This window comes from Zingiber officinale, chromosome 8A (assembly GCF_018446385.1).
Source record: "Zingiber officinale cultivar Zhangliang chromosome 8A, Zo_v1.1, whole genome shotgun sequence".
In the NCBI taxonomy this organism is placed as follows: domain Eukaryota; kingdom Viridiplantae; phylum Streptophyta; class Magnoliopsida; order Zingiberales; family Zingiberaceae; genus Zingiber; species Zingiber officinale.
Genome location: NC_056000.1, coordinates 433,188 through 446,553, shown reverse-complemented (window position 1 = coordinate 446,553; position 13,366 = coordinate 433,188).

Below are 13,366 nucleotides of genomic sequence, written 5' to 3'. Positions count from 1 at the left end.
AAATAATAATAAAGTCAAAATAATAATTTCTTACTTGTAGAACTAGTGAGATTGATATGTACTAAAAAATAAATATATCTTAAACTTTAATTATCATTACAATATGAATCATTAACATTAATAATTTCTAAATCTTCATTTTTAGACTCTAAAATGTACATCAAACCCCTCACTATTAGACATCTTTCCATTATTTATTTCCTCATAAGAAATATTTACATCTACTAGTAATTGGGATGTGAATTGATTTTGTGAATCAATGAATGTATTTACATTTTCTCATTTTGCAATGCATCATAGTTGAGTCGTGATGGAATTCGACATTTCTATGGTCGAGCGAGACTTTATTCGACAAACTACTAACTATTTATTAGATTTTTTTTCTCTTCTTAAAATATTCAAAATAAAAAACTTGATTAGCTTGTATTTAAAAAAATAAAAGGTTCAAACTTGTTGAATTTTTTTATTTACATGAACCTCAATTAAATTATAGCTTAAATGTATTCTGGTACCTATTCTTAGAGTTAAATCATACCATAAATATTTGAATAACACACACTTTTTTATGGTTAAAATATGATATTCAATGTCAATGATTTCGTCAAGTCTACTATAATAATCAAATTTAATAGTAGTGTTATGAAAAGATCTGATCCTTTTATGCAAACATGAATTATAGATCAGTGTGTGTGAATTGGATTGTGCCACGTGAAATTTATAGTCATTAATATAGCAACTAGACTAGACTCTTAGATTACGGAGAAATCCTGATGCAAGATTCATTATCTTTTCATCTTGCACATTTAATATTCTACGATCATTCACCTACAGAAGTAGTTATAATATAAATTATTGCTCGCTAATAATACACTTGAAGAAACATAATTTAGGGGGTGCTTGGTTCGGGTAAGGGAATGGGAAAGGATATGGGAATGATTGCAAATATTATTGAAATGGGAATAATACCCATACCCCTCATATTAGTGGGGAATGACTCATTCCTCTATTTAGAGGAATGAATCCGTGGGTCCCACCTTCATTTCCCCAAACCAAGCACAAGTTTAGTTTCATTCTCATTCCAAACCCCCCCCCCCCCAAACAAGCAGCCCCTTAGTCTTTAACTTATATAGATTTCAAATCATAATATAAATTTAAATTTGTCTCTAATTTTTTCTACTTCACTTGTATCTATTAATGAATTTTTTAGTTATAATTGTTCATAAAATTGTCTAGGAAGATAATTTTAAGATATATGATTTAACAAAGAAATAAATATAAAGGGATAAATGTTTGAATATAGAAGTTAACTCGCTTTACGTAATGTTTAACCTCATCAAAGTTCAAGTGTATATATATTTTTGCTGCATGATATTCTTTTCGATTTAATCATCTACAAACAAATACACCCATTAACTTACTAGAAGACTTGAAAATAGAAAGTATCTCTAGGTCTATCGGTTGAGTATAATTAGAATTTTAAAGACACTTGCTTTGTATGATTTTCATATTATCAGCAAAATAATATGAGCAGAAATAATATACTTCTTCAACCAGATAAACATTACATGTTAACCTCTCAACTTTTGCTTTGTTACAAATATTATTCTTTCATCTTCTAAAAAATAATTCAAATGGATATATCCATCTGTAATACACAAGACCAGTTAGCTGTGTCTTGTAAGGTAAATAAACTAGTAAATGTTCTATTGAATAAAAAATAGATAAAAAATATGCACTCAAGTTTACATAGTATAAGAGGAATGTTTATTTCTAGTCAAAACATATTGATCATCATATAATCCATGAAAAACATACTCAATTTTGTAAGTTCTTACCAAACATTATTAGAAAGTAGGTCATTAGAAGCTATAGCAATAAGTCTTTGTATGAACACGTGATAGTCATGACTTTTCATTCCAAATATTTTTAATTTGTTCATATTCACACGTCGAGTCATATTCAAGGTATACCCATCAGGGAATTTGATTTTCTTTCAACCAACTATATAAAACATGTTTATCTTTTTTATTCAATGTATAAAAAGCTTTTGAAAATTTATTGGTGATTTTATTCTGATGCAACTCAAATCTGCTAATTAATTCTTTCAATCTCTCATATAATTTTACTGTGTCGTTGTTAGTTTTTTAAAATAACATTCATTATAGAATATCTTCAAAAAATGTAAGAATACGTCAAATAAAGAAACCTCCACACAAAATATTATTAAGTCAATAATCAAATAGAGGGGTGCACAAACAACATAAAATTTTTGATAATATTTATCCAAAAACTACATACATGCATGCATGACCACCCGGTCACCCAAGCCACACTTGCGCTTGGACACTGGGCTACTTGGCTAGGACTGTTGCACACTCTATCGCTCGGCTAGGGCTACACATGTTCTTGTGTGTTCGACTAGGGTTGTACGCGTGCTTGGTTGACCAACCATAGTGGTGGAGCCAACCTGGGTGAACTACCCGAGCTAATCTCAGGATGTGAGCCACAAGCATCAATGCCAACATCGTCGCTCTGGGCTAGCCGCCGATGTCATTGTCATCGCCCAAGGCTAGCCGCCCATTTTTCTCATTTTTTTTTCCTTTCTTCAACTATAATTTTCTTTCTTGTACTGTCATTGGCTACTCAGGCGGTAGCCTGGGTAGCCATGAACGTGGCTCTGCCATTGACAGGCCAGAGCTGCACAATCGGCCGCATGGCCAACATTGCACTGCCAGGCTGGCCAAGCGTGAGGTTATCGCCAAACTAGCAACCTCTTAAGCTGAGAGGTCGGGGCAGAGCCTGCGGCCCACCTTGTGAGCACAACGCAAGGTTGCGGCAGATCTTGCAACCTCGGCAAAACTACAATTACGGGGATCGAAGAGGGAGAGGAGAGAGAGATTAGAGAGAAAAAATTTACGATCAGAAAACCCTAATGATTCTAAGTTAGCAACGATTTTCTTTTTCCTAGCTAAATTAGTAACAAAAATTTAATTCCATTGCTAATTTAGCATTTGAATTAAATATTCATTGTTTATTTTGAGGCGGGATTAAATTACACGTTAATTAACTATGACATTACAAAATTAGCGACGGAGATATAATTTTATTACTAAATAGCTATGGAAATTTAATTCCATAGCTATGATAATTTAATTCTGTCATTAATTAAATAGTTAACTATGATTTTTTTATTAATGGTGACCAATATTGGGATGAAATATTAATTCTGTCGCTAAATTAGCTACCAAAATAATATTCGATCACTAGTTAGCAGTGGATATTTAATTCTGTCAATAATTTGCAACAGACTTAATATTTTGTTGTTAATTAACAATGAATATTTAATTTCATCGATAATTAATGATCAACTTAATATTTTGTCACTAATTTAATAATTGAATTAATATTTTGTAGCTAATTTGTAGTGAATTAATTTTTAACTCAATTTCATTTATGTGATACATTTCTTATATTTCTATTTAGCATCGATTTAACATTATTTGATCTTATAAATTAAAGCTCTTCCACGGTCCATTTCAACTCAAGAACTGATTCATTTGAGACATTTGGATTCTTTCATATAATTTTATTATCAAACATTTTGGGGGCTCAGTTTTAGTTTTTATATATATATATATATATATATATATATATATATATATATATATATATATACAGAATTATTATCCTACGGACCTTTTTCTACGGAACCATACGGACAAACTCACGTGGCATATCTTTCTCGTTATTTTTTTATCGCGTCCTACTTATTTTCCTTTCCTCTCGTCGTCGAAGCCCCGATCCACTCCTCGCCGAAGCCCCCAAAGCCCCGATCCTCTCCTCCTCCTCTCGCCGAAGATCGGGGCTTCGGCGAGAGGAGAGGATCGGGGCTTTGGGGGCTTCGGCGAGAGGAGGAGGAGAGGATCGGGGCTTCGGCGACGAGAGGAAAGGAAAATAAGTAGGACGCGATAAAAAAATAACGAGAAAGATATGCCACGTGAGTTTGTCCGTATGATTCCGTAGAAAAAGGTCCGTAGGATAACAATTCTGTATATATATATATATGTGTGTCATGTCTACTCCTTCTCATATTATTATTATTATTATTATTATTATTATTATTATTATTTAAAAAATCATTTAATATTGTTTAATATTTTAATATAAAGACAGTTCATGATCAAAATTAAAAATAAAATTTAACTCTTATCGATCTGTGTTATAATATGCAAGCCTATCGTAATGACATTGACCCCAAAAAAAAGAATAATAAAAAATAAATAAAGCGATGACTAGAAACTCAATCATTGTGATTATGACTATAAATAAGTTCCGAATAAAAAAATTATTTTACACGTCGCGGTAAAAAAAACAAAATCATAATAAATCACAACGAATCTTCTATAGTAGAACTGTATAAAGCAGCACTAAATGCCCTCTGCTGCAGCTAGCTTTCTACTTTTACGGTGGAGGATCAAACCTGCCACCGCAAGAACACAAGCACCGCCCCCACGGGCGGGATCAGCTGGTTATGACATGGATTCTTGCAGAATGAGTCAAGAGGTCGAGGGTCTGCGGCAGCAAATGCGATAACATCAATATCTGTCCGTGCTAAATACCTGAGACCGCCATGTCATAACTGGGCCCGTATTCACCGTGATTTACTCCCTCTCATATTTGTGGGGCCGGGTTGAGGGGGCCGCTAGGTTGGCGGTTCCAACCTTTTTGCAGAACAAGCACAAGCGTCCACATTCCAGGTCTCCACTGAGAGAGCAACACGAGCTTGCAGTAACAAATTTTGACTCCAAACTGCTCGATCGATCAAATGGCATAGTGAAAACACATCCCGTAAAAATAGTTAACTAGTGTCTTCTTCTGGAAATTAGAATCCCCACGCACGCCGCATCCCTCTCCCCTTTTCCTTCCTCCTCATCCCTAGATCTCTTTTCTTCCTTCCTTGCACTGCTCAGAGATTCCATGTGACCTTTTCATCGGATCAACATTTCTTCTTCTCCGACTCCTGTCCTTCTTAAGCTAGTCTGGCTGACACTCTTTTGGCGGGCTCCACTTCTATTTAATTCCATCTTCCTCCTCTCTTGGTGCTATAAAACCAAGAACAATCTCAACACTGGACACACCAATTCCTTCTCAACAAATTAAATGGGACTTCTCCACTCTACCAACCATCTCCTTTTATTGCTTCTCCTCTGCAGCTCCACATCACTCTACAACTCAGTGGAGGCCGGTAAGGTAACTCATCGAAATCCATTTTTTGTTTTTATTGGTAAAGCTGAAAGCTTTGCGTTCTTATTGGCAGGCAGGTCGTTATCCATCCTTCCGGAAATTGCAAGTGTAAGTTTGTAGCTTTTCTCGTTCAGAAACTGTAAAGTCACGTTTGGCTGCTATTTCGATTAACATAACGAATATTGCAGGGGAGGGGAGAGGGAAAGGTGAGGGCTTTGATTGGATCAAGGCCGCCGACGTGTGAGAAGAGGTGCAGGGCATGCAGCCATTGCGAAGCAATACAGGTGCCAGTGATCACACAAAAGACCAAGACTCGAACTAAGAAGGAATCCCTGGACTTGGCCTCTAACTTGAGTGGAGACTTCAACTCCAACTACAAGCCCCTGAGTTGGAAATGCAAGTGTGGAAGCATCGTCTTTGATCCCTGAAGCAAAGCCTGAATCAATACCAGCTGAATTGTGGATAATAAAAAAATACACTTAGAGAACGAAGCTGTTGTTTTCCTTCATTTTTGTTATCTTTTCCTTTACATTTTGTCGCTGTGCGTCAGGTTCAATGTGTTTGATTTGATGATGATCGCGGTGTTCTTTGTCCTTAGTGCTTGTTCGGTTTGAGTACGAGGTCGAGCAAGGGATAAAATGAGCAACTTTTGCAGATGATGCAGAGTTAAATAGTATAAGACTACGTTGAGAAATCGCCAGTGAAAGACCAGACACCACGAACTTTACAAATTACTACTTTATCTGCAAGTCATTTCTTTTCCTCGAAATGTCATGTCCTCCAAAACCTTCGTAGAATCAGATTCTATAAACTATGGTTTATACCGCATGCATTATTTCAACATCGTAAAAAAAGATGGCAATCAAATAGAGGATGTTCCTGTTTCTGCTTCTGCTTCTGCTTCTGCTTCTGTTTGGTTTAGGAGGAAAACTAAAGGGAAAGAATAATTAATAGTTTAACGGTAAGAGTGTGTTTGGTTGAGGGTTATTTTTAATAATCTTGATTATTTATTTAAGATTATCAATTTAGGTAATCGATGATTCCTAAGTAATGTTCATTACTTGACACGTGAGGCATATAATCAGGAATCGAAAAACTTCGGAAAAAACTGTTCTTGATTCCGGGATTATCGATTTTTTTTTATCCAAAATATCTCGGATAAAAGAAAAATATGAAAAAAAAAAGAGTAAAATGTAAAAAAAAAATGAAAAAGAAAAAAAATAAAAGAAAACGTAATTTTTAAAAAAAAAATTAAAAAAATGGTAAAAATCTTTAAAAAATAAAAAAATTTAAAAAATAGAAAAAACATTTAAAATAAAAAAAATACAAAAAACATAAAAAATAGGAAAAACATTAAAAAAAATAAAAATTAAAAAAAAATTAAAAAAAGGAAAAAATAGATAAAACGTAAAAAAGTAAAAAAGTAAAAAAAATAAAAAATGTTAAAAACATTAAAAAATTTAAAAATAGAAGAATGTAAAAAAATCCTAAAAAATAAAAAATAAAAAGGTAAAAAAAATATTAAAAAACAAAATAAAATATATATATATAAAAACAAAAAAAGGTGAAAATATAGTAAAATAAGAATAGAGTTTAAATAATAATAATAATACTAATAATAATAATAATATTATTATTATGATGTATAGTTAATTTTGTAACTAAGAATAATCTAGTAAAATATTAAATTAGGTTATTCATTAAAATTTTTAAATAAATATGTTTTTATTTATTAATTAGATTAAACCAAATAATATTTAGTTATATTTTATTCTTCATAATTTTAATTATATGATTATTTAATAATTATATAATTAAGATTATATATAATAATTTGACGAAACATACCCTAAAGATTATATGCAAAGTAAAGATGCTTATGTATTACAGGTTTAATTTGCTGGTCCTTGCGTTGAGGAGACCGATGCATGTATGCTGTTTGGTGGGCAGAAAAGAGAATCCCCACAGCCACAGGCCACAGCCAGCGAGGGCTGTTCACTGGTTCGTTGCATCTGTAGTGTGCATGCATCTACTGATCTACATGAATTATGGCCAAATAGTTTGTCAATTTCTTTGATTGTAATAATAAAATAAGCGAGATTTTAAGAATTTTTGGCCAACAATAAGGACTGATTGTATATCTAATGTGATATAACGAAAAGGAATCATATTTGTAATAAAATTATTGTTAAATTTACTTATATGAAAAAGAACCCCCTTTTGGTAAAATCAACTTCAGGTCCAGATTGGTTCATTAAGTTCAAGTTTGACTCGAGTTGGACTTCGATATTTAATTAATATACCAGTAAAATGTCAAATAAGTCCATATTAACTGGATATTTGATGATAAAAAATAGTTAAATAGGTCAAAATTAACCAAATACTTAAGGATAAATAAGTCAAATAGGTCAAAGTTAACCGGATACTTGACGATATTAGAAGTTGATCCTGTCTGGAAGCTGAGAAGACGAACCTGCCGGTGTGACGTGTCTGGAAGGTTGACCGCATCCTCATGACCCGGTCGATGAGCTGTCCGCTACGTTGACCAGATCGTCAGAAGTCCTCCTCCGGTCAACTGTACCTGTATCCAGTGACCGGGTTCCCCCGGTCTCTGGTACCTCGGTGCTCGAGGCGAATCCCACAAATACATAAATATCCAGATAATAACAGAATAGTAGTAAAATAAACAGATATCGAGTACGAGAACGTACCCTGGCCCAGGGGGCGCCCTCGGATGGATCAGTGAGCTGACGGAGTCGTCGCGATCCCGAATAGTAGATAAATGTCCACCAAACGCGTAGCTGGCTCCAATAGCTCGAAGCCGGACGCGATATAGATCCGCAGGACGGAGCACGGTCCGACTACATGATAACAATCCGAATAACGAAACACCACACGGCTCGATGGCCGGAAACACTGCACTGGATCAGATCTGTGCCGCACGCGGCAAGGACAGCGGCTGTACCGCCGTCGGAATCGGCGGTCGAGAAACCGGAGGTGCTGGCCGCCAAAGACGGCTGCGGCGGTGGCTACAGCATGAGATGCCGATAACGGCAGCCTCTGGAGGAGGCACATGGCCGGCGGGAGGCGCTGACCGCCACCGGAAGTCGCGGCCGGCGGAGACATTCGCTGCCGGCAGTATGGGAGAGGCGTCGAGACTCGCTGGACGCGGCTGGACTCGAAGTCGGCGACGCCTGCTAACTACGGCGTCCGCCGGAAGTGGCTGTAGCGTGTGGAGATGGCGACAGGAGGCCCGCCGGCGGCGGAGGCGACGTCACATGGAGGTTGTGCGTGAGATGGGAAGCAGCGGCCGAAGATCTCTACAGGCGAGGGAAGCTGAAAGCCGGCAACGCGAGGAGGAGAAGAGGCTAGGCGGTGGCGGCCGGCGATGGCCCCGTGAACAGTACCCGATGGGGAGGAAGAAGACCTCCCTTCATCTCTGCTGGCGGCGGCCTCTTCTTTCTCTCCCTCATCTCTACCGCCTCCCTCCCCCCTCAAACCCGAGCCTTTTTTCCCTTTCAAAGCCCTAGCTTCCCCCTAAAAGACCTAAATGCCCCTCTACTTTCTCCTATCTCCTTTTCTGCCCCTTACACAACCGGATCACAAGCCTCCCCTTCAAGTCTAGTCGAAGGAGGCGTGAGTCCGACTGACTGGACAGTCTATTGCAAAGAATTAAACCACTCTCGATGTCAAAGCCAAAACGCTGAACCAATAATATAATGTCCCTCGAGCGGTCGCGATAATAATGGTGTCGCAGGAGATGGTCACGATACCGAGCAAACTAAGTCGGAAACTGGACCAATGCCAAGTGCGCAGCCGCGAAAATACCGACCGGACGATCGAAGTGCTGTCGATCGGATGGATAGATGCTGGGCGGACGATGCCGCTCGTGCGACCGTGGTGACGTCGATCGGTCAAATAGATGCTGGGCCGCGAGGACTGCTCGTGCGACCGTGGTGACGTCGATCGGTCAAATAGATGCTGGGCCGCGAGGACTGCTAGTGCGACCGTGGTGACGTCGATCGGTCAAATAGATGCTGGGCCGCGAGGACTGCTCGACCCCGAACGGGGGAGATAGATGTATGATATACTGGTCCGATATACTGGTCCTCCCGGCCGAACGGCTCGGGGGCCTTCGGCTTCGAGCCTGTGGCTCGGATATAAACCTCTTCGAGCCTGTGGCTCGAATATAAACCTCTTCGAGCCTGTGGCTCGAATATAAACCTCTTCGAGCCTGTGGCTCGGATATAAACCTCTTCGAGCCTGTGGCTCGGATATAAACCTCTTCGAGCCTGTGGCTCGGATATAAACCTCCCGGCCGATCAGCTAGGGGGCCTTCGGTGATAACTCGACCCTGAACAGGGGAGATAGAATATATGATATGCTGGTCCGTGCAGAGGTCTTCAGCCCGGGAGGTTTATAGTCGCTGGCCCGACTGCGTCCCGACTCTTGGTCGGTCGCCCGGGAGGTTTATAGTCGCCGGTCCGACTTTCGATTTTTAACGACGGTGCTCGTCGGCGCGGATATTTATAGCCGGTCGGCGCGGCTCTCGATTTTTAACGACGGTGCTCGTCGGCGCGGATATTTATAGCCGGTCGGCGCGGCTCTCGATTTTTAACGACGGTGCTCGTCGGTCTTCAAGTGAGACTATATACCCGGCCGAACGGCTCGGGCCTTCACATCGAGCGCTGGGCTCGGATACCATATACCCGGCCGAACGGCTCGGGCCTTCACATCGAGCGCTGGGCTCGGATACCATATACCCGGCCGAACGGCTCGGGCCTTCACATCGCGCGCGGCGCTCGGACACCATAAACCCCGCCGATCGGCTATCGAGCGGGCTCGGATACCATATACCCGACCGCTCGGCCTTCACATCAGCGGGGCTCGGATACCATATCCCCGGCCGATCGGCTTCACATCGAGCGCCGGGCTCGGATACCATATACCCGGCGGAACGGCTTCGAGCGCCGGGCTCGGATACCATATACCCGACCGCTCGGCCTTCACATCGAGGCCGGGCTCGGATACCATATCCCCGGCAGATCGGCTTCACATCGAGCGCCGGGCTCGGATACCATATACCGGCCGAGCAGCTCGGGCCTTCACATCGGCGGGCTCGAATACCATATCGGCCGAAGCTCGGGCCTTCACATCGGCCGGGCTCGGATACCATATCGGCCGGCGGCTCGGGCCTTCACAGCGGCCGGGCTCGGTTCGAGGCGGGCCGCCTGTACCGGCGGCCGGCGCGGCGGCAAGCGGGCGGCCCCGCGCCGCGGATCGACCGCCGCCCGGCGAGGCCGCCGGCCAGCCGCCGAGCGCGCTCGAGATGAGTGCCGGCCAGCCGGAGTGAGCAACCGGGTCAGCCGCCCCCACCCGCGACGATCGATCGGATAGGCGACGATGTCCGGCGTGCCGTCGTTAAAAATCGAAAGTCGGACCGGCGACTATAAACCTCCCGGGCGACCGACCAAGAGTCGGGACGCAGTCGGGCCAGCGACTATAAACCTCCCGGCCGATCAGCTAGGGGGCCTTCGGTGATAACTCGACCCTGAACAGGGGAGATAGAATATATGATATGCTGGTCCGTGCAGAGGTCTTCAGCCCGGGAGGTTTATAGTCGCTGGCCCGACTGCGTCCCGACTCTTGGTCGGTCGCCCGGGAGGTTTATAGTCGCCGGTCCGACTTTCGATTTTTAACGACGGTGCTCGTCGGCGCGGATATTTATAGCCGGTCGGCGCGGCTCTCGATTTTTAACGACGGTGCTCGTCGGCGCGGATATTTATAGCCGGTCGGCGCGGCTCTCGATTTTAACGGCGGTGCTCGTCGGCAGCGGATATTTATAGCCGGTCGGGCGGCTCTCTTTTACGGACGGTGCTCGTCGGTCTTCAAGTGAGACTATATACCCGGCCGAGCCTTCACATCGAGCGCGGGCTCGGATACCATATACTCGGCCGAGCGGCTCGTCACATCGAGCCTGGGCTCGGATACCATATACCCGGCCGAACGGCTCGGGCCTTCACATCGAGCGCCGGGCTCGGATACCATATCACCGGAGGCAGCTCGGGCCTTCACATCGGCCGGCTCGGATACCATCTCGGCAGGCAGCTCGGGCCTTCACATCAGCCTGGGCTCGGATACCATCTCGGCCGAGCAGCTCGGGTCTTCACATCGGCCAGGCTCGGATACCATATACCGGGCCGAGCGGCTCGGACTGGGCTCGGATACCATATACCCGCCCGAACGGCTCACATCGAGCGCCGGGCTCGGATACCATATACCCGGTCGAGCGGCTCGGGCCTTCACATCGGCGTGGGCTCGAATACCATATACCCGGCCTTCACATCGGCCGGGCTCGATATACCCGGCCGAACAGCTCGGGCCTTCACATCGAGCGGGCTCGGATACCATACCGAGCAGCTCGGGTCTTCACATCTGGGCTCGAATACCATACCGAGCGGCTCGGGTCTTCACATCAGCGGGCTCGAATACCATATCGCAGCTCGGGCCTTCACATCGGCTGGCTCGGATACCGCAGCTCGGGCCTTCACATGGCTCGGATACATATACCCGGTAGGCAGCTCGGGTCTTCACATCGAGCGGGCTCGGATACCATACTCCCGGCCGAACGGCTCGGGCCCATCGCCGGGCTCGGATACCATATACCGGCCGAGCAGCTCGGGCCTTCACATCGGCCGGGCTCGATACCATATCTGGCAGCTCGGGTCTTCACATGGGCTCGGATGCCATATCTCGCCGAGGCAGCTCGGGTCTTCACATCAATGGCTCGAATACCATACCCGGCCGATCGGCTTGGGGCCTTCGGGACTATCGAGATCGTATAGGATAAATACCAGAAAAACTGACCGTGATCATGAGGATGGCAGAACTATCCGGCGTCATCCATCTTCACGTTCCAGATCAGGCGCGTTCCCACAGACGGCGCCAATTTGATCCTGTCTGGAAGCTGAGAAGACCAACCTGCCGGTGTGACGTGTCTGGAAGGTTGACCGCATCCTCATGACCCGGTCGATGAGCTGTCCGCTACGTTGACCAGATCGTCAGAAGTCCTCCTCCGGTCAACTGTACCTGTATCCAGTGACCGGGTTCCCCCGGTCTCTGGTACCTCGGTGCTCGAGGCGAATCCCACAAATGCATAAATATCCAGATAATAACAGAATAGTAGTAAAATAAACAGATATCGAGTACGAGAACGTACCTGGCCCAGGGGGGCGCCCTCGGATGGATCAGTGAGCTGACAGAGTCGTCGCGATCCCGAATAGTAGATAAATGTCCACCAAACGCGTAGCTGGCTCCAGTAGCTCGAAGCCGGACGCGATATAGATCCGCAGGACGGAGCACGGTCCGACTACATGATAACAATCCGAATAACGAAACACCACACGGCTCGATGGCCGGAAACACTGCACTGGATCAGATCTGTGCCGCACGCGGCAAGGACAGCGGCTGTACCGCCGTCGGAATCGGCGGTCGAGAAACCGGAGGTGCTGGCCGCCAAAGACGGCTGCGGCGGTGGCTACAGCATGAGATGCCGATAACGGCAGCCTCTGGAGGAGGCACATGGCCGGCGGGAGGCGCTGGAAGCCTCTAAAGGAAGCCTTGGCGTCTGCCTGAGGCGGCTTCGCCCGCTGGACTCGAAGTCGGCGACGCCTGCTAACTACGGCGTCCGCCGGAAGTGGCTGTAGCGTGTGGAGATGGCGACAGGAGGCCCGCCGGCGGCGGAGGCGACGTCACATGGAGGTTGTGCGTGAGATGGGAAGCAGCGGCCGAAGATCTCTACAGGCGAGGGAAGCTGAAAGCCGGCAACGCGAGGAGGAGAAGAGGCTAGGCGGTGGCGGCCGGCGATGGCCCCGGCGAACAGTACCCGATGGGGAGGAAGAAGACCTCCCTTCATCTCTGCTGGCGGCGGCCTCTTCTTTCTCTCCCTCATCTCTACCACCGCCTCCCTCCCCCCTCAAACCCGAGCCTTTTTTCCCTTTCAAAGCCCTAGCTTCCCCCTAAAAGACCTAAATGCTCCTCTACTTTCTCCTATCTCCTTTTCTGCCCCTTACATAACCGGATCAGAAGTCAAATAGGAAGTTGGCACAAGAAGTCAAGTACG